The sequence below is a fragment of the Natator depressus genome, chromosome 5 (genome assembly GCF_965152275.1).
Source record: "Natator depressus isolate rNatDep1 chromosome 5, rNatDep2.hap1, whole genome shotgun sequence".
NCBI classification, from domain to species: domain Eukaryota; kingdom Metazoa; phylum Chordata; order Testudines; family Cheloniidae; genus Natator; species Natator depressus.
Genome location: NC_134238.1, coordinates 37267084 through 37291936, shown reverse-complemented (window position 1 = coordinate 37291936; position 24853 = coordinate 37267084). Strand labels below are relative to the sequence as shown.

Genomic DNA, 24853 nt, shown 5'->3' with positions numbered 1-24853 from the left:
GGAGGCCCCCCCCACCGCATTCTTGGGCGTCTGGGTGAGGAGGCTATGGAACTTGGGGAGGAGGGCAGTTGGTTACACAGGGGCTGCAGCGGCAGTCTGTGCTCCTGCTGCCTTTCCTACACCTCAACCGTACACCAGAGCATATCAGTTTGATCCTCCAGTAGCCTCAGCATTGCATCCTGCCTCCTCTCCTCTCGCTCGTCCCTCCTGTCCTCGCGTTCATTTTGGCTTTTCTGGACTCTGACATTGTCTCCCTCAACACATTGTGCTGGGCTCTTTCAGCGTGGGAGGCCTGCATGAGCTCAGAGAACATTTCATCGCGAGTGCGTTTTTTTCGGCTTCTAATCTTTGATAGCCTCTGGGACGGAGATGATAGGGGGATCATTGAAACATTTGCAGTTGCGGAAGGGGAAAAAAGGGAGATTACTCTTTAAAAAGAGACATTTTAGAGAACAATGGGTAGACTCTTTCATGGTGAACCAAGCTGTTAACATTACATAGCATGTGTGGTTTCTTTACAAGGTCGCATTTTGCCTATTATATTGAGGGCCTGCCAGTGTGGTGTGAGACATCACACGCGCAGGGCCGGCGGGCAACAGAATTCGACTTGCAGGCAGACATGTTAAGCCACAGTCTTTTGGCTTATTTAACCTTCCTAACATGATTAGGATAATGGTTTCAAACAGCAGCACCCTCATTTCACATACCAAGCACCCTTTGGGTTGGCCCTTTAAAATGGGTTGGCCATTTAAAAGGAGGGGCTGCGGTTTTAGGTTTAACGTGCAGCACAAACCCAACTAACCCCTCCTCCCCCCCACGCACACACCCAGTTCTCTGGGATGATCACTTCACCCCCCCACCACGTGGGTAACAGCGGGGATGATTTCTGTTCAGTCACAGGCAAACAGCCTGGCAGCAACGGCCGCCTATGAATGTCTCCTTAATAAAAATCCCCTATTTCAACCAGGTGACCATGAATGATAACACTCTCCTGAGGATAACACAGAGAGATAAAGAACGGATGTTGCTTGAATGCCAGCAAACACCGGGACCATTCCGTGCAATGCTTTGTTATGCAATGATTCCAGACTACATGCTGCTGGCCTGCCGGGGTAAAGTGTCCTATCATGGAGGACGGAATAAGGCTGCCCTCCCTAGAAACCTTTTGCAAAGGCTTTGGGAGTACATCCAGGAGAGCTTCATTGAGATGTCCGTGGAGGATTTCCGCTCCATCCCCAAACACATTAACAGACTTTTCCAGTAGCTGTACTGGCCGCAAATGCATCCCAAGTCTTCAGGGCAAATTAATCATTAAACATGCTTGCTTTTAAACTGTGTTATATTTACAAAGGTACACTCACCAGAGGTCCCTTCTCCACCTTCTAGGTCCAGGAGCCTGCCTTCGGTGGGTTGGGAGGGTACTAGATCCAGGGTGAGAAACAGTTCCTGGCTGTAGGGGAAAACGGTTTCTCCGCTTGCTTGCTGTGCTTCAACCTCCTCCTTCTCCTCATCTTCCTCATCCCCAAAACCCACATCCCTGTTGCGTGAGAGTCCATTGATGGAGTACACACACAGGGTTGGGGTGGTTGTAAGGGCACCCCCTAGACTGGCATGCAGCTCATCATAGAAGCGGCATGTCTGGGGCTCTGACCCGGAGTGGCCATTTGCCTCTCTGGTTCTTTGGTAGGCTTGCCTGAGCTCCTTAAGTTTCATGCGGTACTGCTGCAGGTCCCTGTTATAGGCTCTGTCCTTCATGCCCTTGGAGATTTTTTTCAAATATTTTAGCATTTCATCTTTTGGAACGGAGTTCTGATAGCACGGATTCATCTCCCCATACAGCAATCAGATCCAGTACCTCCCATTCGTTCCCATGCTGGAGCTCTTTTGTGATTCTGGGACTACACGGTCACCTGTGCTGAAGAGCTCCGCGTGGTCACCTCTGCTGATGAGCTCACCACACTGGCCAAACAGGAAATGAAACTCAAAAGTTTGCGGGGCTTTTCCTGTCTACCTGGCCAGTGCATCTGAGTTGAGAGTGCTGTCCAGAGCAGTCACAATGGAGCACTCTGGGATAGCTCCCGGAGGCCAATACCGTCAAATTGTGTCCACACTATCCGAAATTCGACCCAGTGACATCGATTTCAGCGCTAATCCACTCGTTGGGGAGAAGTACAGAAACCGGTTTTAAGAGCCCTTAAAGTCAGGAAAAAGTGGCTTCGTAGTGTGGACGGATGCAGGGCTAAACCGATCTAATGTTGCTAAATCTGACCTAAACTCATAGTGTAGACCAGGGCTGAGTCAAATGCTAATGAAGAACTTGCAGAGACTTCAGAAAAAAATTAACTGGGGGAGGCAGGGCAGGGCTGGATTTCCAATTAGGTACAGTAGGCATGAGCCTAGGGGTGCCAGCAGTCTAGGGGCACCTAAAAGTTAAAAGTGGGTTAAAAGTTTAATTTTTTTATGGAAAACACAAAGGTTAGCTGTCTTCAAGGAGGACACTGAAAATGCAGTGCCTAAGTTGTAAATTCAGCCCTGGCGTGTGAGAGGGCGGGAAAACGGGACTCTATTTTCAGGTGAACATCAAAAGTCTGGTCTGGAGATCCCTCCCCCCACAGTTGTCCTTCAGTCTGTGAGAACAAGCATCAGTTGGCTTGATCTTAAAGGGGAAATCTCAGCCAGCCTGGCTAAAAATGCTGGAGAAAGTGCTGGGGATAAGTTCTAGAAAGTGTTATGATTTTGTTTTATATGTGACCATTTGTTTCCAATATTCTTATTTTCTATCACTTGAATCTCTGTTCTTTTATAAGAAACTTATACATGTTTTCTCTCTCTCTCTCTCTAATAAAGAGCTGTGTTAAACAGTGGTGAACCTGAGTTTACTATTGTAAGCTGGTGTGTACTATGCCTTTGGGAGTAGCAAAGCTGAGAATTCTGTGAATGTTCAGTGTGGAATAGGGGCTGGGCATGCCTGAGGAATGCTTAAAGGACTTGGGGATTCATGTGTGCCTACTGTGACCTGTAGAGAGAGAGCGAAGCCAATGGAGGCCTGGAAGGTAGTGGTTTTGTTGCCACAGGCTGGTGGAATCAGGCAGCTGATCTTCAGCAGGCACAGACAAGACTTCGTCACATGAAGGGCAGCTGTAGTGAAAAGCTGCACAATTCTGGGCTCGGGCTCCTGAATTTCACAGGAACTTAGATGATATTCAGCTGTTGCGAAAAGCCGCACAATTCTGGGATCAGAGTTCTGAATTTGACAGGAGCTTAGATGATACTAAACTATCATTGGTTCCAATGCAGGGTAGTAATGTTTGCATAGTGACATGGCGGGGTTGCAGTAATATTTAACATTGCGAAATCAAGATAAATGAGGAGTCTGGTGGCACCTTAAAACTAACAGATTTATGGACTCCTCATTGTTTTTGTGGATACAGACTAACACAGCTACCCCTCTGATACTTGGCACCAATCAAAATCAAGATGTTGCAATGCATATTATAACACCATGGAACAATAGTCCTAGAGGACAAATGTTTAAAAATGATTAATTTTAAAAGGAGGAAGAGCTTGTTATGTCGTACAGATTTATTTTCTTATACTTAATATAATATTCTTTGCATGGATTTCAGAGGCATTTATTTTCTAGAATTTAGGCTTTAAAATTCATACTAGGATTTGAAATGTATTTGAGTTCCACAATCCATCTGCTCCACCACTGTTTTAAGAAAAAAGAATACAATGTATAAATAAAACAAAATAAATGCAAAGTTGATCATTTTGAATATGTAAAAAGTAGGGCTGTCAAATAATTTAAAAAAATCACAATTAATTGTGAGATTAAAAAAGTCATGCTTAATTGCAGTTTTAATCACACTTAAACAATAATAGAATATCAATTTACATTTTATTATAAATATTTTGGATGTTTTTTCTACATTTTCAAATATATTGGTTTCAATTACAACACAGAATACAAAGTATATAGTGCTCCCTTTTATATTATTTTTATTACAAGTACTTGCACTGTAAAAAGATAAAAGAAAAAAACGGTTACTCGCTTTCTCATAACTGTTGTTCTTTGAGATGTGTTGTTTGTGTCCATTCCAAGCAGGTGTGTGTGTGCCGTGTGCACGCCAGCAGGAAGATTTTTCCCCTAGCAGCATCCGTAGGGTCGGGCTGGGTGCCCCCTGGAGTGGAGCCTTCATGGCACCCATGATAGGGGCCTGCCGACCCCCCACCCCCTCCGTTCCTTCTTGCCGGCTATTCTGACAGAGGGGTAGGAGGGTGGGTATTGGAATGGACATGAACAATACTTCTCGAAGAACAACAGTTACGAGAAAGTGAGTAACTGTTTTTTCTTCTTCAAGTGATTGTTCATGTCCATTCCAAGCAGGTGATTCACAAGCTAGAGCTCAGGAGGTGGGGTTGGAGTTTTCCACCAAATGGAGCATGGCTCTCCCAAAAGCTGCATCATCCCTGGCCTGTTGTGTAATTGCATAGTGCGACGGAAATGTATGTATCGAGGACCATGTAGCTGCCCTGGAAATTTCCTGAATAGGGACTTGTGCCGGGAATGCCACAGAGGAGGTCTGGGCCCTGGTAGAGTGGGCGGTGATCTGCGGAGTGGGCTCTTTTGCCAGGGTGTAGCACTTCCTAATGCAGGACGTGATCCACGACGATATGTGTTGAGAGGGTACTGGGAGGCCTTTCATTCTGTCCGCCACAGCTACAAAGAGTTGGACGGACTTCCGGAACGACTTAATTCTCTCTGTGTAGAAGGCTAAGGCCCTACGCACGTCCAGTGAGTGTAGCCTGCGCTCCCTATCGGAGGAGTGTGGCTTGGGATAAAACACTGGGAGGAAGATGTCCTGGGTCATGTGAAAATGGGAGACGACCTTCGGGAGAAAAGCCATATGAGGCCTGAGTTGGACCTTATCCTTATGAAAAACTGTGTAAGGGGGCTCAGACGTGAGGGCCCTGAGCTCTGAAACCCGTCAAGCTGAGGTAATTGCCACGAGGAACGCGACCTTGAACGAAAGATATAACAAGAAGCAGGTGGCCAGAGGTTCGAATGGAGGACATGTAAGCCTGGAGAGGACTAAACTGAGGTCCCAGGCAGGGACAGGCTGACGCGTTTGCGGGAAGAGCCTATCCAAACCCTTGAGAAAATGACTGACTATAGGGTTTGCAAAGACTGAGAGACCATCTGAGCCCGGATGGAAGGTGGAGATAGCGGCTAAGTGGACCCTTATTGATGACCGGGACAGGTCTTGATGTTTTAGGTGAAGGAGGTAGTCCAGAATAAATGGTATGAGGGTGAGGAGCGGTAACTGACTGCGATGCTTCGCCCAGATGGAGAACCTTTTCCACTTGGCTAGGTAAGTAGCCCTGTGGAGAGCTTTCTACTACCCAGGAGGACTTGTCTGACCTGGTCCGAACAAGACAGCTCTGCGGCACTTAGCCATGGAGCATCCAGGCTGTAAGGTGGAGCGATTCCAGATTCGGGTGCTGGAATTGGCCCTGGTCCTGCGTGATCAGGTCGGTGACAAGCGGTAAGGTGAGTGGGGCTGCTATGGACATTTCCAGGAGCGAGGTGAACCAGTGCTGATGAGGCCATGCCGGCGCTATTAGTATAACTCGGGCCTGGTCCCTGCGGATCTTGAGAAGCACCCTGTGGACTAGCGGGATGGGTGGGAAAGCATATAGCCGGTAGCCCTCGCAGGAGAGAAGGAAGGCATCCCCAATGGACCCTGAGTCGTGGCTCCTGAGGGAACAAAATGTCTGACATTTTCTGTTGCCCAGAGTGGCAAACAGGTCTATCTGGGGAGAGCCCCAGAACTGGAAGATTGACCTCACCGTCTGGCCGAAGGGACCACTCGTGGCCATGGAAGATCTGGCTGAGGCTGTCAACCAGCGTGTTTCACGCCCCTGAGAGGTATGAAGCCTGCAGGTGGATCGAGTGCTCTATGCAGAAGTCCCACAGCGCAAGGGTTTTCCGGCACAGGGGAGAGGAGAGTGCACCCTCTGTTTGTTGATACAGAACATTGCTGTGGTGTTGTCCTGGAGGATTGGAACACACCTTCCCATTATGTGCGTTTTGAAAGCGTAGCATGCCAGACGCACTGCCCTCAGCTCTTTGACACTGATGTGAAGAGTGAGGTCCATCGGAGACCAGAGGCCTTGGGTCTTGAGGTCCCCTAGGTGAGCACGCCAACCCAGATCCGAGGTGTCTGTCACCAAGGAGAGTGAGGGCTGAGGACTGGCAAAAGGCACCCCTGCGCAAACTACTCGCGGGTCGAGCCACCATAAGAGGGAGTCCAGCACCAGGTGGGGCAGGGTTATGCTCCTGTCCAACACACCTTGGGCTGGTCAGTACACCACACACCAGCCAAGACTGGAGTGGGCGCAGCCTGATCCTGGCATGCTGCACCATGTACGTGCGGGAGGCCATGTGTCCCAGCAGCTTTAAACAGTTTCTTGCCGAGGTCGTGGGAAACTGTCTGAGGCTCTGTATGATGTCCTGAAGTGAGTGAAACCTGGCTTTCAGGAGGTATGCCCTGGCTTGGGTAGAGTCCAGGACCATGCTTATGAACTCTATCTTCTGCTCCGGGGACAGAGTAGATTTTTCCTCGTTCAGAAGGAGACCATGTCGAGGAAGGTCCTCCTTATAAATTCGAGCTGAGCCTCCACCTGGGCTCTCGAGCGACCTTTGATCAGCCAGTCATCGAGGGATGGAAAAACCTGTATCTGGTGCTTGCGCAGGAACACCGCAACAACTGCTATGCATTTTGTGAATACTCGGGGGGCAGTTGACAGTCCGAGCACAAATTTGAAGTAGCATCTGTAATGTGTGACTATTGCGATATGAAAATACGCGTCCTTCAAGTTGACGGTGCTGTACCAGTCTCCTGGATCCAGTGAGGGGATAATGGAGGTTAGCGAGACCATGCGAAACTTGAGTTCCTTTACGTACTTGTTGAGCTGTTGCAGGTCCAGTATGGGTCTGAGGCCCCCCCTTGTCCTTCGGTATTAGGAAATACGAGGAGTAGAAACCCTTGCCCCTGAGCTCCTGAGGAACCTCCTCCACTGCCCCTACTGAGAGGAGGGACTGCACCTCTTGAATTAGATGTTGCTCGTGAGAGAGGTCCCTGAAGAGGGACGGGGAAGGGGGTTGCGGGGGGTGGGGGGCAGGAGGGTACAGAATTGGATGGAATATCCCCTCTCTACCGTGCAAAGCACCCATTGGTCTGAAGTAATTCAGGACCAGGCATGGTAGAAAGGGGATAGACGGGATGAGAAAGTACGATGGGAAGGATCCAAAGGTCGTACTGGAAAGCCATCCTTCACCGTACCCTCAAAAGAGTGGTCTAGAGCCTGGTGGGGCCCTGGGCTTTGTCCAGAGGGAGGGTGTTGCCTCCTCTGAGTGCTCTTGTTTCACCTAGCCGGAGCATCCTGGCAGTTTTGGGGTTGGTAAGGACGAGGGGCCAGCTGAGGCCTAAAATGTCTTCGCTGGATAGCAGGCATGTGAAGCCCCAGCAAACGAAGGGTAGCCCTCCAGTCCTTCAAGCTGTGAAGTCTCTTATCCGTCTTTTCAGAGAAGACAGCTACACCTTCGAAGGGAAGGTCTTGAATGGTCTGCTGGACCTTGTGGGGGAGACCAGAGACCTGTAGCCAGGAGCCTCTCCTCATAACCACTCCTGTGGCCAAAGTGCGGGAGGCTGCATCCGCTGCGTCCATGGCCGTTTGCAAAGACGCTCAGGAGACCAGCTTCCCCTCTTCCAGGAGCGCAGAGAACTCTCCCCGAGCTTCCTGGGACAGGAGTTCTGTAAGCTTAGCCATAGACGAGCAGGTGTTATGCCCGTAGCGGCTTATTATGGCCTGGCTGGTTGACTTTACGGAGTTGCAGGTCTCCTGTCGAGTAGATCTTTCGGCCAAACAGGTCCAGTTTCTTGGCATCCCTGTTTTTAGGGGTGGATCCTTGAAACTCTTGACATTCTCTCTGATTGGCTGCGTTGACCACCAAAGAGTCCAGAGGAGGGTGGGTGTAGAGATGTTCATACCCTTTAGAGGGAGTAAAGTAGCAGCGCTCAGATTTCTTGTCCGTAGGTGCCAGAGAGGCAGGGGTTTGCCACAAGTTCTTAGATGTTTCTGTTATTGACTTGATAAGTGGCAATGCATGGATGGGCCGGAGGGAGCCAGGATATCTATGACTGGATCTAAATCCTCTTCCACCTCCTCCGCCTGAATCCCCAGGCTTTGGGCGGCCTGCCTCAGAAGCTGTTGAAGAACCCGATTGTCCTCCAAAGTTGGGGCTGTCGAAGTCCCCGCGACTGCTTCATCAGGTGAGGACGAGGAAGAGAGAACAGGAGGTGGGCCAGTTCACTGGCCTCGGCCCCCCTGGGGTCCCTTGGCACGCGGTACTCAGGCTGTGGAGCCGGCACTGATGAAGAACTTGGCACTGCATCCGGTGCTGGGGCAGACAAATCCAGCGGGACTGAGACCGACGGGGTCGGTAGGGATGGAGCTGAGGCTTCCACCGGTGCCGCTGCCTGGAGAGCCAGTGCTGGAGCTGGCTGAGGTATCGGTGCCGAAGCTATCTGAGTTGGCGGGGCCATCAGCAGCGGTGCTGGTGCTGACTGTGGCACAAATGACGCCGAAGACACTGACGCAGTTCTGGAGCGCAGGCCGTGGGCTTGACCCTGGCTCTGATGGTACGCCCACGGTGTCCAGAAGGGCCATTGTGCAGGTAGTTGCCACTGTTGCTGCCACGGTGCTGGGTATGGTTGGTGACTCCTCCGGGACCTGGACCTCCTGCTCCGCAATTTGCTGGATCGAGTTGAGTCCACCTCCGACTCTGTGGTTTCCGAGTAAGAAAACCACAGAGGAGCAGTCCCCTGGGTCGCCAACTAACGATGACTCAACTCTGGGGAGCGGTGCGCTTCCCACGCCTGCGCGGGCGGTGCCGGAAATGGAGACCGACAGGCCATCATGGTTGGCTTACCCCTGGAGTGAAACAGGGGGCATGCGGTCGCAGGCAAATTGTCCCTCCTTTGGTGAGAGGACGGCACCAGGAGGCGCATCAGGTCCGTTGCTGCCTCGAATGCCTCCGGTGTCGATGGTGGCTGTATGTCCACCAGATGGTCCGGGGACCGAGGAGGGTTTGGACTCGACTGGACCCCGGCCGGGGCAGGAGTCGGTGAAACCCTGGGTGGAAGCAAGGTGGAGGCTGTCTGTCCTGAACCACTCATGGACGCTGCTGGCCCTTTAGGTTTCGAGGAGCGTGATCGATCCCTCACCGGCCTCTTCTTTTTTACTGGCACCGGAGATGGAGAGCGGTGCCAACTGAGGCCAACTCCCTATGTCCCGAACCGTGGTGGTGCCGGTGGGCTTTAGAGCCTTTACCCGGGCCCATTTTGCACGCTGTTGGCGCCGGAGCGCTGCGCACCGAAGAGGACATGCTCGGTGCCAGGTCATTGGGTCCCGTGTCAGATTGCGGTCTCAATGCCGCCTCCATGAGTAGGAGTTTTAGCCTCTGCTCTCGGTCCTTAAGGGTTCTTGGGCGGAAACCCTTGCAAATGCGGCACTTGTCCTTTTGGTGAGTCTCACCAAGGCACCGCAAGCAAGACGAGTGAGGATCACTCTTGGGCATACATTTTCCACAGGACTCGCAGAGTTTAAACCCCAGAGATCTGGGCATACCTCCAACGGGGAAACGAATGATCTAACAATCCACTACTAACTATATGAAAAAACTATATCTATAGAGAACAACTATTGAACTATGTGCACTAGGAACAAAAGACACTGCTAAGGCACTTGCTGTAGGAGTGAGCAAAGTTCCAGCTAGCTGTCACAGGCGGTAAAAAGGAACTGAGGGGGTGGGGGGTCAGCAGGCCCCTATACTGGGCGCCATGAAGGCGCCACTCCAGGGGGCACCCAGGCTGACCCTACAGACGCTGCTAGGGGGAAAATCTTTCGGCTGGCGTGCATGCGGTGCGCACACACCTGCTTGGAATGGACATGAACAATCACTAGAAGAAGAATAGTATTTTTCAATTCACCTCATACAAATACTGTAGTGCAATCTCTCTATCATGAAAGTGCAACTTACAAATGTAGAATTATTTTGTTATTAACTAAAATAGTTTGGCTAAAATCAAACATTCCAAGTATAGAATTAAAATTTTATTTTTCCCTCCCAGTTTTCCCTTTCAGTAATTAACACTGCCAGGGCTTCCCTGTTGGGAGGTTAACAGTATCACTAACCTGCTGCAAAATGCTTCAGAGTTAGGGAAAACAGCCTGCTTTCTACTCCTCTGGCTCAGCTTCTCCAAACCCACACAGTACATGTGGCCTTTTGTAAAGCAGCTATCCTGACTACTTGCCCTCATGCAGTCTTCTGAGTCCAGCAACAGGGAACCTATTGAGCATCTGCTAAACTACCACACCCAATTCCAGAAACTTCTGAAAGTGGAATGCTAATTGTGCCCCTGCCTAGTAACAATGACCCAAGAAAAACTCCAAAAAGTGTCTTTTTGAAGTGTTGGCAATAGTAGTCCATTGGTGATTGTGGCTTGTGCTGGATCAGAGATTATATTTTATTTGGATTGTAATTCACTAAATATGCTATTTCCTAATTAACATTATAGACAAAACTAGTAAGATGTCAAGGTGATTGCTTTATTATGATTTTATACTTTTTCTTATTGTGTTAGTACTAATGTTACTGTACCCAAATAAATGAAATAAGTGTATTGACATTTTAAACTCTGTTTAGAAAGATGTCACACCAGTACCTAATATCACTTCTGATGTTTTTGTTCTTGTGCAAAAGAAAAAAATTATTGTTATAGTTATTGTTAAACATTTATATTTTGATAGCCTCAAAAACTCCAAGAGGATTTGGGGCCCCATTGTGCTAGTTGTTTTAAAAAAATATAAAAGAGACCATCCCTGCTGTGAATGGTTAACAATCTAAAGATACAAACAGACAAAAGATAGGGGATGGGTATACAACATACAAGCAAATGATTCTGAGGAGGAATTGGCACAGCTTTGTTAATTGTATGCAATGTATTTTTTGTAAGTGAGGGGGTAGAGGAGAGGAAGAAGGGAGCTGAAAAAGGAAAGAAGAATAATCAAAGCTTGGCACTTACCTGGCCATGATCAGCAGGGCGATTGTGTGGTGTTTTCTTGTTTTGTTTTTAAATCTATTAATGTATTATATCAATAATGGTCTGACTTGCATTCAATTAAATTCTGTAACATCCTACATTACACTACGTTACCTCTGGGCAATGCAGGTGCAACTGTGTTATCCCAGGTTAGTAGAAGGCTTTTATTTTATTTGAATCCTATTGGAAGTCTATCACAAAGAATCTGCAGGCCATATTGTATATCAGTTTTCTGTGTTCAGGTCACTCTGGTGTCAATGAGAATTGTGGGCACATATTTAGGGCCTGATGGGCCTGATCCAACTTCCATTGACTTCACTGGAATTTGTACGAGTCCTTATGTGGCTAATTTACTTTATTGAACACACTGTCAACAGGCTGGTCCTGATGAACAACAAGTAGCTATAGCTGATAAAATGTGCAGCTGGCCATATATCACATTAGTGCTCCTCACTTTATATTGCCTGCCTGCATTATATAACAGCCCCCCCATCTGCGGCCCCAATTTTGTTGTTTATTTTCAAAGTCATAAATGGTTAGGGTCTAGCTACCTGAGAGGCAGTAGTTTTTTTCTGCATTCCCTAATGCTACTTAATGTAAAGAGAGACTCTGAGGATGCCAGAGATCATGTCTGAACATGCAGGATTGTGGGGGTGAGTAAGGCGTTGTCAGAGAAGGGCCCTTGGCTGTGGAATTCACTACTGCTGGAGATCTGGTTGAGGCCACAACTTGCTACCTTTAGGGTGTGACCGAGGACTCTTTCAGCAAGCCTTCTTTTAAGAACTAAGTTGTGAACTCTGTATGTTTTTGAGGATGTGATTCCTCTTACCATAAATCTGTAGACCTAATCTGAGCAGGTGGAGATCAGAGCTTTGTTCTTCGGTGAAATCCTAAATATTTCTATGTTTATGTAATGGTACTGAAAAAATATGGGGGATGGGTACCTTAGAAATAAATGAGACTGCTATAAATAATAATACAGACCACCTCTGCCTAGAAGCAATTTAGGTGAAAGTTCTTCAAGGGTTCCGGTCATCAGTATCAATGGGATTGATCCAGGATGTTATGCACAAAACAGCAATCCGTTATAGAATTTACTATTATATTGTACAATGTCCAGGCATAGTTAGATTGTTCAAGTTAACTTTTGATGTCACTATAGTGAAAATATTTTTTGGTTGTGGCTTATTACTAGAAGGCTATTTCTTGAAATTTTTGAAATTTCTGCTTCATTAATACATCACTTTAGTTTCTCAAAAGTTTCCCCAGGTCTATTAAGTTGTTAGTTTTCTTTGGTGAAACAACAGAATTGGAAGTCATTAACTGTATTTGGTAAGGATATGCTCTAGATAACTGTCCTTTACTGTTCTATAACAATAATAGGTGTTTGTATAAGACAGTATTTTATACTAATTGAGTTAGAAGAACAGTTCATTAACTTACTTCTTAAGGAACCTACGTTGTACTCAAGTCCAAATTTCAGTTTTTATGTGAATGCTGTCTAGTGATGTTAGAATTTTGATGTGTTGGGTCTTCTATATTACTAACAATTAATATAATTTCATAATTCATCAAAAAGTATAATTATACATGTATCAGGTGGTGTTAATGAATGCACCCCCCCCTTGTCGTGATTGACAAGAACCACTTACATCTTGAAGAGGAGATGGACATTTTATTGGGGCGATGACCTACTGTAAACATTTGCCACATTCAGTGGCCTGATAGGAGTCTTTTGTCATCAGATACCAATATTGGTATAGAGATGCTCTGTGACAGATAAAGTGGGAAGGAGTCAGCTAGAGTTACGGTTGTAGAAGTTGCAGACTGAGCTATGTTTCTAACACATTTTGGAAAGCTTATGCTAGGGCAGTACAGGAGGCAAAGAGTTTCTTAATCTCCACAAAAGCATCCACAAAGTTTTGATCTGTAAAGCTGTTCTCCAAACAGCGAGCAGACAGAGGCTCAGAAACAGAGGAGCTTTCTGTTTATTTTTCTGTGTTCAGATTCAGACCTTACTGTCTGCCTCCATGGTGACAGAACTGTCTAGCGATAACCAGTTGGGGTCTAACCTGTAGCAGTACAGGCCAGTTTGGCTCACTGAGGGTCTAGTGATGCTTGGAAATTTCAGGCTATGACTTACTAAGTGGGACCATATCCTTTGTGATTGGTAAAATCAATTTGGGAACTGTTAACCGCAGTTTTGGAGGAAATTGTCTATGCCTTCCATTGGGAGGGTGTAGCATGTTCTTTCTCACTCCTTTATTGTCTGGTATGTGGATGGCTTATTTTCTCTTCTGGGGCTATGTCATAATTTCCTCCTTTGGTCTGCAGTTCCCCCAGTGTGTGGTAAAGTAGTTTGATGTGGTTTTAGTGCTTTAGCTATCTGGCCAAAGCAAAAGTCCTCCCATGCACTGTAAACAAAAAGTCCAAACACACAGCAATGTCTGCATAAAGAAAAGGAGTACTTGTGGCACCTTAGAGACTAACCAATTTATTTGAGCATAAGCTTTCGTGAGCTACAGCTCACTTCATCGGATGCATGCAGTGGAAAATACAGTGGGGAGATTAATATACACAGAGAACATGAAACAATGGGTGTTACCATACACACTGTAACAAGAGTGATCAGATAGGGTGAGCTATTACCAGCAGGAGAGCAGGGATGGGGAGGGAACCTTTTGTAGTGATAATCAAGGTGGGCCATTTCCAGAGTTGACAAGAACGTGTGAGGAACGGGGGGGGGGGGGGGGGAGGGAATAAACATGGGGATGACACATCCACTCCCAGTCTTTATTCAAGCCTAAGTTAATTGTATCCAGTTTGCAAATTAATTCCAATTCAGCAATCTCTCGTTGGAGTCTTTGTTTTTGAAGTTTTTTTGTTGAAGAATTGCCACTTTTAGGACGTAATCGAGTAAGTAAAGAGATTGAAGTGTTCTCCGACTGTTTTTTGAATGTTATAATTCTTGATGTCTGATTTGCGTCCATTTATTCTTTTACGTAGAGACTGTCCAGTTTGACCAATGTACGTGGCAGAGGGGCATTGCTGGCACATGATGGCATATATCACATTGGTAGATGTGCAGGTGAACGAGCCTCTAATAGTGTGGCTGATGTGATTAGGCCCTATGATGGTGTCCCCTGAATAGATATGTGGACACAGTTGGCAATGGGCTTTGTTGCAAAGATAGGTTCCTGGGTTAGTGGTTTTGTTGTGAGGTGTGTGGTTGCTGGTGAGTATTTGCTTCAGGTTGGGGGGCTGTGTGTAAGCAAGGACTGGCCTGTCTCCCAAGATCCTTTAGGATAAGTTGTAGATCCTTGATGATGCGTTGGAGAGGTTTTAAAGGGGGCTGAAGGTGACGGCTAGTGGCATTCTGTTATTTTCTTTGTTGGGCCTGTCCTGTAGTAGGTAACTTCTGGGTTCTCTTCTGGCTCTGTCAATCTGTTTCTTCACTTCAGCAGGTGGGTATTGTAGTTGTAAGAATGCTTGATAGAGATCTTGTAGGTGTTTGTCTCTGTCTGAGAGGTTGGAGCAAATGCGGTTGTATCGTAGAGCTTGGCTGTAGACAATGGATCGTGTGGTGTGGTCTGGATGAAAGCTGGAGGCATGTAGGTAAGTATAGCGGTCAGTAGGTTTCCGGTATAGGGTGGTGTTTATGTGACCATTGCTTATTAGCACTGTAGTGTCCAGGAAGTGGATCGGTCCAGGCTGAGGTTGATGGTGGGATGGAAATTGTTGAAATCATGGTGGAATTCCTCAAGGGCTTCTTTTCCATGGGTCCAGATGATGAAGATGTCTCTGGATCTCCCTGGGTTGCAACCTTCTTCACTGTTGTAGTTGCAGGGCTGATACTTATAGCAATTTCTTGGCCCTCCCTGGGCTAAACAGTTCAGTCATCCTTTCTGTATTTTAATCTACCTTCAACAAAACAGTTCTTCTTTGCTCAGTTTGGGGGCAATAAAGCAAATTTCCTGAAGATACAGATGTTATAAACTTTTTATTCCAGTTGGATCAAAAAGTACTTTTGTGGTAGAATTTTCCCCTTTTATTTTCAACTCAATAGGAAGTTTCTAACGTAATGCTCAGTTATTAATTTATGTTTAACAAAACATATTTCAATATAAAATTTAGACTGCAGATCATATGAAAACATCTGGATCCCACAACATTAGATCTGGTAAAGTATTTATTTTTTTATCAGTGCACATCTATCCCACAGGGTAAAGAGGACATTTCTCCATATCCAAAATTATGTCTACCTAAGTTACATCAGTGTACAGCCACTGCAGTTATTACGTAACTTGTGCATGTGCACACTACATAATTTGTGTTTGTGGTGTACGTCCTCACCATGAGCGCTTGTATTGATGCAAAGTGCAGTGCACCATGGGTAGGTATCCCACTGTGTAACTCACCACCATATAGCACAGGGTGTTTTGGGAATTTTTTGCAATGCCTCATGGGGCTGAAACGAGTCATATGGGGTGACTGGGAGCATGGGGCGACTGGGAGCATGGGGCCAACTTCCCATAATGCAGTGCTCTCCATACCATAATTTCATAGCCATCTGTCACGGTGCAGGACTCACCCCTGCAGTGCCTCCTGCTGGTCTCTCAGGGAATTAGCTCTTCCAGCCTCTGGAGTGCCCCTTGCAGGCCAGTGTCCCCCTTGCTGCTGGCCCCGCCATGACCCTCCCAGACCCTGGTGCCCCTTTTCCTGGGGTGCTGCCCCCTGGCAGTACCCCCACAGATCTGGGTCTCCCCCTCCCAGGGGAACCCCCACCCACTATTCCCACCTCGCCTCAGTCTTTGGCTACTGCCAGTCACCACTGAGCCCCCGCACACTGGGGTGGACTGCAGTATATAAGCCAATCATCACAGGCAAGGGGGGTTTGGACCTCCTGCCTCTGCCTACCCATGGGCTGCCCCTGGCAACCCCAATACCCTTTTTGGCCTTCTGCCAGGCTAGCAGCCTGGGGCTTTTCCAGTCTGGAGCCTCCCAGCTCCTCTGGCCTTCCCCAGCCCTGCTTCATTCCAGGTACCTTCTCAAGCTCCCCAGCAGCCAGGCCTGTCTCCCTACACAGCTAGAGGAGACTCTGTCTGCTCCTGGCCCACTGCTCTCTTATAAGAGCCAGCTGAGCCCTGATTGGGGTGTGGCCACAGCTGAGTCTGCTTCCCCAATCAGCCTTGGAACTGCTTGCTCCAAGCCACAGCCCTCTCCTTGGCTGTTTTAGGCCCTTCAGGGTAGGAGCAGGTGAGCATCCTGTATTTTGCACTCTTTTCAAAATCCCCACACACTCAAATGTCCCTTGTCACTGCCTGCCATCTCTGACAGACGCATGGAGCCACCACAGCTCTACATTCTTGTCGTGAGCATTGCAAGCACAGGGTGCCTGATCCTGCTGTATTTGTAGAGCCGCAAGAGGACCTGCTGAGATTATGACAGTTCCCTGGAGGCTAGAATACTGTGAGACATAGGAAGAAACAATTCAAGGTTGTTTGTGCAGCATGGAGCAGCTGGAGATGGTGGAGTGCTGGATCTGGGCCTGAAAAACAAGCACTGACTGGTGGGATCACATTGTCATGCAGGTTTGAGATGATGAGCAGTGGCTGCAGAACTTTTAGTTGCACAAGGCCAGATTCCTGGATATGCCAAACTTGCCCCAGCCCTTGAGCACAGGGTCATCAAAATGAGATTCACACTGAGTTGAGAAGTGAGTGGCAATTGCACTGTGGAAACTTGCAATGCCAGATTGCTAGCGGTCAGTCGGGAATCAGTTTGGAGTTGGGAAATCCACCACAGGGGCCATTCTCATGCAGGGCCTTTAACTGCTTCCTACTATGCAGGACTGTGACTCTGGGCAATGTGCTGGACATAGTGCATGGTTTTGCAGCAGTGGCTTTCCTGAGCTGCGATGGGGTGATAGATGGCATGCATATCCCAGTACCCCTTCTGCCAGGTAGAGTCAGCAGCAACAAGGGCCAAGTTCAATATCTAGGGGTTCCTTTTTAACGCTACAACACAGAACAGGCTTGAGCCCCCATCCACTAACCTGGGAAAATTACACACCACCCCTAGGCACCTCTAAGAGGCAATACTTCCCCTCTCGCAAGCACTGAGTCTGTGTGTAGAAAATAAACTTTTAATAAAAAGGGGAAAGTAACCTAGCATTAGTTTGGGAAACTGCCACAAGCATAATTCACCCACTCCAGAGTACGCTTTGCCTCAGGTTCTTACCTTGCAGTGAGAAAGTCCAACAAACAAAAGTTCCTTTAACGTGCACCTCCCCTGTCCCTCCACCACAGCCAACTCACAGTTGTTGTCCTTGGTGAGTAAAGACCCAAAGTTCAGAGGAGCATTTGCATGAGTTCGCCTCCCACTCGGTGGGTGGGTGGGAAGGCAACTTGCTTACTCTACCATCAGCCACTCATCACGCCATGCTACATCTGCTGGCCACTTGTCACTCCATCAGCTGCTCTGCTGTTGTCCGCTCTCTCCATCACAACCTCTGGGATGTCGTGAGGTCCATTTGAAACAGCTTTCAGTGATTTCAGCTCTCAGTGATTTCATCTGTTAGTGGAGGCTCCAGCATTGCATTGCGGAGTAGAGGCCACTAGATGCACGGAGGTGGGATGCACCCTGCAGCCCTCCCACCCCCACCATGGGACATGGACTCAACGGTGAGGCTGCACCCGACCCTGACACAGCGCAAGGGCTGGGCTTGCCTGAGAGGTCCATGTCACCAGGGGTGGAGGTGCTTGATGGGGAGGGCTGGGGGTCCAGGTACAACTGATTGGGTGGGGCTCATCAGGATGAGGGGTTCAAGTGCGGGGGGCTCAGCAGGGGGTGGTCTAGATACAGGGGTGGGGGTCTGGAAGCACGGGGGTTGGGCAGATGGGGGAACAATTCCCTGTACAGTGACCCCTCCCCCGTGGAGCAGTGGGGGCAGGAATTGGGTGGGGGAGGCAGGGGTGGGAGAGGGGAAGGTTTCTGGGGGTGGGACTTCCCTGGCCCCAGCCAGGGTGTCCTCAGTCTGCCCCAACCTCCTCCACCCCCACCCCACCCCGCAGTGATTTACCTCTAGGCACTGCTGGGGAGGGGCGCATGACCACTATTGCGTGGCCCTTTGTTTCCCCATCAGTTATTTTTCTGTGGGTAAGCATAGAAATCTGCATGGGATATGAATTATGCATGCATGCAGTGGTGCAGATTTTCCCCAGGAGTAACCTATACAAACAACTCTTCATGGCCCCCTCTGCCTCACTCTGGAAGGGAATGAAAACCAAATAGGAACTCTGACTCTCTTCGTTGTTGCACTACCTCTTCTAGCACAAGTAAAAAACAGACGTGTCCTCCTACTTTGGCTTCCATCCATGTAATTACAAAGCAAACAGCATACTTGCCAGAGATTCCTTCTCCTGCATCAGGCTCACCCATGCTCAACTGGCTGGACTGTGGTGGAGTCATAAACATGTCCTGGCTCACTGAGCAGCTGGATTACCTGGTTGCCTGTCCCATGTGCTGCACCGCCTCCTTCCTCATCCACCTTCTTCTTCTCATTGTTCACAGTGTAGCTCTGTGACTCAGGCTTCTCCAAATTATTCCATGGTGCTCTTGGGTGTGGCATTGGGATCTCCACCAAGAATAGCATGCAGCTCTTTGTAAAGCAGCAGGTCTTTGGCTCCACACTGATCAATTATTGGTCTCCCTTCCCTTCTGGTATGCCTGACACAGCTCCTTGGCTTTCATGCAGCACACTGCTACTGGTTTCTGTTGTATCCCTTCTCCTGCATCCCCCACAAGCAATCTGCTCATAGATGTCGAAGTCTGTACGGCTGTATCAGAACTATGCCTACATAGCCTCTTTGGTCCCCTGGCTGCACAGTTACACTCAACAGTGGAAAGCTGCTAAGTGTGCTCGCCAAACCAGGCAACTAGGAAAAGGAATCCCAAAAATTAATGGGGCTTTAAAGGGGAAGGGCAGCTTCCTGCTCACCTGACCCCCGGGCAGTGGAGTTCACAATGGTGACCAGAGTAATCAGTGCAGGGTATTGTGGAACGGCTCCTGGGAGCCAGTAACAGTTGATGTAACAGTGTCTACGCTGACTACATCAAGCCTGAGTCTATGCTGCTCAGGGAGATGGTGTTATTAAGTTGGCGTAGGGGGGCAATTATGTCGGCGGGAGCAAAATTTAAGTGTAGACACATCTACAGCTAGGTTGATGTAAGCTGCCTTCGGTTGACCTACCCATGTAGTATAGACCAGGCCTCAATCTCTTAGACTCATACCCAGTATTGGACAAAGAATCAAGGTTTACATTTGATCTTTTAGAACTTTCAGTGACATTTAATGCTATTGAACCCAAGGTTTTGTGACCTATCTGAGGATCCTAGAGGTCAGAGTATTCAGAAATTCTGTTGGAGGGCTCCATTCTTTCATTTTTGGAAATATTCCAGTTTAGCAATTGCTCATGCTTGTCTTGTGACAAAACTACAGGATTACATTCCATCACTCTCCTTGTTCAAACACATAGATTAAACCACAAGAGAAGATGAGCTTTTATAGATTCTCATGTTTCCAGGAGCCAAATAAGCACATGCAACTCTACATATTAAACCATGCAAGTAATCAGTTTTGCTGGTGTCTAGCTGAGATTGGATATGGAGGAGAGTTTACTGACTGAAGTTTAAATCAGATTACATTTAGATGATGATGACAGGTTGGGGAAGACAAGTGCCTACCTTTGTCATTCATGCTTGAGTGTAGGGACTTGCTGATCATAGGTTGCAATTGGTAGTCCAGTTAATAACAGTAACCAAGTGTATATCTTACATGTTTGTGCTTTGTGAGGTGTTTCAGCTACAGATCTAGTCAAAATTATTCACATCTTTGTCACTTTCAGACTGGATTCTGCAATATGATCTGTATTCATGGGGAGGGTGGAGAAAATTGTATTTGTATATTGAGTGGGACAGAGAAAAAAATATTAGGTCCTATCGAGTTAGATGGATAGAGAGGGTATTGCAACTGATGGTTATCTATCTTTCTATCTATCTAGGTTTTTTAGAGTATCCCCATCATCATAGTAACTGACCATCTAGTCCACTGTTTGAATTTTTTTACATGCACCTAGGGCATGAAAAAATAAAATGTCTCTCAAATTTACAGTAAATAAAATCATGCTATTATATACATTTCAGAATTAGTCCCAGTTAAATTTTTAAAATGCCTGAAGACTTGACTGGTAAAGTGCATACGTGTGCTTTGTAAGGGCTCAGTATAAAACTCCACTGTAATTTGATTATGCACATTGCACAAAAAGGAGGATTCTCTTCTTGCATTGTATGTACTGATGGACAAAGTGTCTGTAGTAAATAGTTTGAGTGCAACTTCATTTTTTTAAAATACATCCCGAACCGCTCGTGTTTTCCAAAAGCTTGTGCATTATTTGCACCTATGCTCAATGAGTGTTTTGTGTTGTCAAATTTTAGTCTGTGGATTGTTCTGAAGCTGTGGGGTATTCAGTCTTTGAACTACGTTATAGGGTGGTGCTGCTGAAGTTGTGATTCCTTTCCTTTCTTGTTGTTTACCTGTCCCCTTTCTTATGAAGGCAGCAAGGCATGGGTCCCTGTCAGCCATCCTCAGATGGAGCAACAGTAGGGTTGCCAATTTTGGATGGACGTATTCCTGGAGGTTTCATCACATGACATAATCTGTAATTAAAGTTTAATCTTTTAATTCCTGGAGGCTCCAGGACAATCCTGGAGGGTTGGCAACCCTAAACAGGAGGCAAGTCTCCAGCCCCAGGGTTACCTAATGTCCATATACTGAATATGGAGTGGAACTTAAAGGATAGTAGTCTTCATATAGAAGACCCTTCTGGTGCTGTGGATAGAGCACTCTCCCTACTCTTTTCTGCTTACTGTATTCTTCCCTCCCACCTCTTCCAAACCTACAAAAAGGTAAAGAATCTAAGATGGCTGCATGAGCACCTCTTTCATAAAACCGCATTTTCACCATGTGAACAAGTGTATAGTAATATGAGGCAAAAGGATGTTTCCAGAATTCATGGAAATAAAACCTTGCTCATGCTAAAGTTCACTGAAATAAAGAAAAGATGTAAACACGATCAAATTGAACTCATCTTAGAATTTGATAGACCAGGGATATCTGTTTTTCCTTTTCACCCACTTCCACTTTTGTATATATGTTGAGGCTTTTTTTCCATGACACAGCTATAATCAGAGTCGTGGCAATCTCAGTAGAGCATGAGCCTAGTTAATGTTTAAAATTAAATAATGACAAAAATGGCATTCAGTTCACATGTATAACACTCGATGTCTTGTTGCCCCGTTTGCTGAGTGATAGACTGAATTTTGGGGCCGTGCAGAATCACTTACATTTGGACAAAAAAATTGTGACCTGGGTCAGGGTATTTTCTAAGTTTGTTTTCAAAGTATACACAAATCCAGTTTCCCTGAACAGTGGTAGGGACAAACTGCATGCAAAGAGAAAAGGCGTACTCGTGGCACCTTAGAGACGAACAAATTTATTTGAGCATAAGCTTTCGTGAGCTACAGCATACTTCATCGGATGCATACGATGAAGTGAGCTGTAGCTCACGAAAGCTTATGATCAAATAAGTTGGTTAGTCTCTAAGGTGCCACAAGTACTCCTTTTCTTTTTGTGAATACAGACTAACAGGGCTGTTACTCTGAAACCTGCATGCAGAGAGTTCTCTTTTTGCAGAAGCCTTGGTCCAGGCATTGTATCTGGACTGAACTAATAGTTGCCTCTGTGAGCCATTAACACCTCTTTAAGAATACTCTTACTATTTCAATAGTATCAAGGCTATCTTGGCTTGAATTCCTTGGCTATCTGCTTGGGTCCAAACGGGATAACAATACTCTGTTTGGACCTTTACAAAAACACCAGATCTCTGTAAACTTGCTTTCATTTCATGTTATGTGGGGGACTTTATAGTAAATTCACTTTATTCTAAAATATTATCAATGTTAAAAGTGGAAAGAAAAGAAATGGGGGATGGAGGAGGAACCACATTACTTGGTACTAATGGGTAGCTAGAGTCCTCTTGGTATTCAAGAAAGAGAGTACTTGTGGCACCTTAGAGACTAACCAATTTATTTGAGCATGAGCTTTCGTGAGCTACAGCTCACTTCATCGGATGCATACTGTGGAAACTGCAGAAGACATTATATACACAGAGACCATGAAACAATACCTCCTCGCACCCCACTCTCCTGCTGGTAATAGCTTATCGAAAGTGATCATCAAGTTGGGCCATTTCCAGCACAAATCCAGGTTTTCTCACCCTCCGCCCCCCCACACACAAACTCACTCTCCTGCTGGTAATAGCCCATCCAAAGTGAGAAAACCTGGATTTGTGCTGGAAATGGCCCAACTTGATGATCACTTTCGATAAGCTATTACCAGCAGGAGAGTGGGGTGCGAGGAGATATTGTTTCATGGTCTCTGTGTATATAATGTCTTCTGCAGTTTCCACAGTATGCATCTGATGAAGTGAGCTGTAGCTCACAAAAGCTCATGCTCAGATAAATTGGTTAGTCTCTAAGGTGCCACAAGTACTCCTTTTCTTTTTGCGAATACAGACTAACATGGCTGTTACTCTGAAACTTGGTATTCAAGGAAACTTAAGAAAACATCTGATGAAGTGAGCTGTAGCTCAGGAAAGCTTATGGTCAAATAAATTTGTTAGTCTAAGGTGCCACAAGTACCCCTTTTCTTCTTAAGGAAACTATTATTTTCTGCCCTGGTTTGTTTTTTTGGAGGGGTTTTTTGTTTGATTTTTTTCTTTTTTTTGTCCCCCCCCCCCATTTGGTTTAAACCTATATATTGCCAACAAGAGGACTCTAACTACCCATTAGTACCAAGTAATGTGGTTCCTCCTCCATCCCCCATTTCTTTTCTTTCCTATTTAACATTGATAATATTTTAGAATAAAGTGAATGTACTATAAAACCCCCCACATAACATGAAATGAAAGCAAGTTTACAGAGATCTGGTGTTTTTGTAAAGGTCCAAACAGAGTATTGTTATCCCGTTTGGACCCAAGCAGATAGCCAAAAATGTGGGATCTTGAAGGTTGTTCAGTTACGAGAAATTGGCAATAGGTAATTTGCAGTTTTGTTTATTTACAATGAATGTAGTAAGCCTAATTTCCCTGAACACAGTAGGAAACAAAGAGCAGGAGACAATTTCTTTGTTCACTGTTCAAAACCTACCTTTCCAGCAAGCACTCTGTACTCAAAAAGCTTTTGCTCATAGCTTTCTCTCAGGGCCACATTACCAGCCTTCTGTTACTGTCTGCTCGGTGTCCTCTCACTGCTTCAATTTGTCCTATAGAGCTGCTTCAGTGTCTGTCTATCATTCCTCCTCCTCCTCCCCCTAAAACAATTCCACTGATCAAAGCTCAGATCTTGTGCTTGAAATCCCTAGGGCCACATGATTCAGCTTCAATTTACCTTTTCCACATGCCTGTGTTTTGAATGTTACTTATATTGTTTCAGACACTTGGATTACAATAGTTTATTTACATTTGTCTTGAATGTAAGCTGATGGCCACGCCTGACCTAGAACAACAAGATTAACTTCAACCCATAACAGTACTATGCATTAAAACTTTTAAATATGGCATAACACACCTAAGTAAAGTGAACAGCTTTTAGTAACCATAAAGTGGAGATATAGTCAGAAAAGTGGCTATGTCAAAATAGCACATTCTTACCAGATCTGATCCCTATATGAATTCAAAGTTTCATGTGCTTACTTCTGTGACAGAATTGGTTTTGACTACTTTTGGTTGTTCTAAACAATGCAATGTTGATAGAAAGAGCAATGACAGAGTAAACTGAATTTTTTCACACAATCATCAGTCATTAATTAATTTCTAACTGCATAATCTTAATTACTGGTGATGTCAAAGCTAGAGAGATACCTGTCTCTCAGATTGCAGGATAAATAGGTAGAGCTAGCAGTTAGGAAAAAAAGATCTTTCTACTTTAAAATGGTAAAATTTGATTTAATGACAAACATGTAACCTCACATCAGAGGTCAGGGCTGGGAGCACTCTACACAGACTCTGCCTTCTGAGATTTCTAGGAGTCTCAGAATAGCTGCATGTTTCTGATCAACTGATCAGTTTCAAAATAATGTCATGTAAATGATCACCAATAGATCTGATTGTTAATAGCCCATTGCAATAATGTGCTAATACTTTAAAAAGAGGCTCTGACATATTCTTCCTATTACCCTGTGTTCCAGGATTGCAGAGAAGAGAGATTAAGGGATCAGTGAAACCTACTCATTTGTTTTTCCATTTAAAAAAAATGCTGTCTCATAACCACAATGAAGGAGAGAGGTAACAGCACTTTAACCAACAAATTTATACTAAGATCGTTGGCTGGAAACCTTTTTTTTCTTGCTGAAAGTATTCAGAGTATATTGATAGACTAGCAGTGCTCAATTTATATAATTTGAAGTGTGGGGAGGACCTGCTGGACATTGTGTGGAGTAGCTACTGTTATGTAAAGATCTGGTGTGTGGCTGCAAAAACCAAAGGTCACCCTGCAGTTTGGAAGCTGGGAATGTACTGGAGAAAGCTGCTGGCTATAGTCAACATTTCACTCTTGTTGGTATG

At 46.1% G+C, this 24853-nt stretch overlaps 1 protein-coding gene and 1 pseudogene across 3 annotated transcripts in view; one reads left to right on the top strand and one right to left on the bottom strand.

Annotated features, from left to right (window-relative positions):
• PDE4D (phosphodiesterase 4D) overlaps positions 1–24853 on the top strand; it is a 1096073-nt gene that overhangs the window by 491624 nt on the left and 579596 nt on the right. The window lies entirely within an intron of this gene.
• On the bottom strand, positions 44–6945 carry LOC141987887 (uncharacterized; annotated as a pseudogene).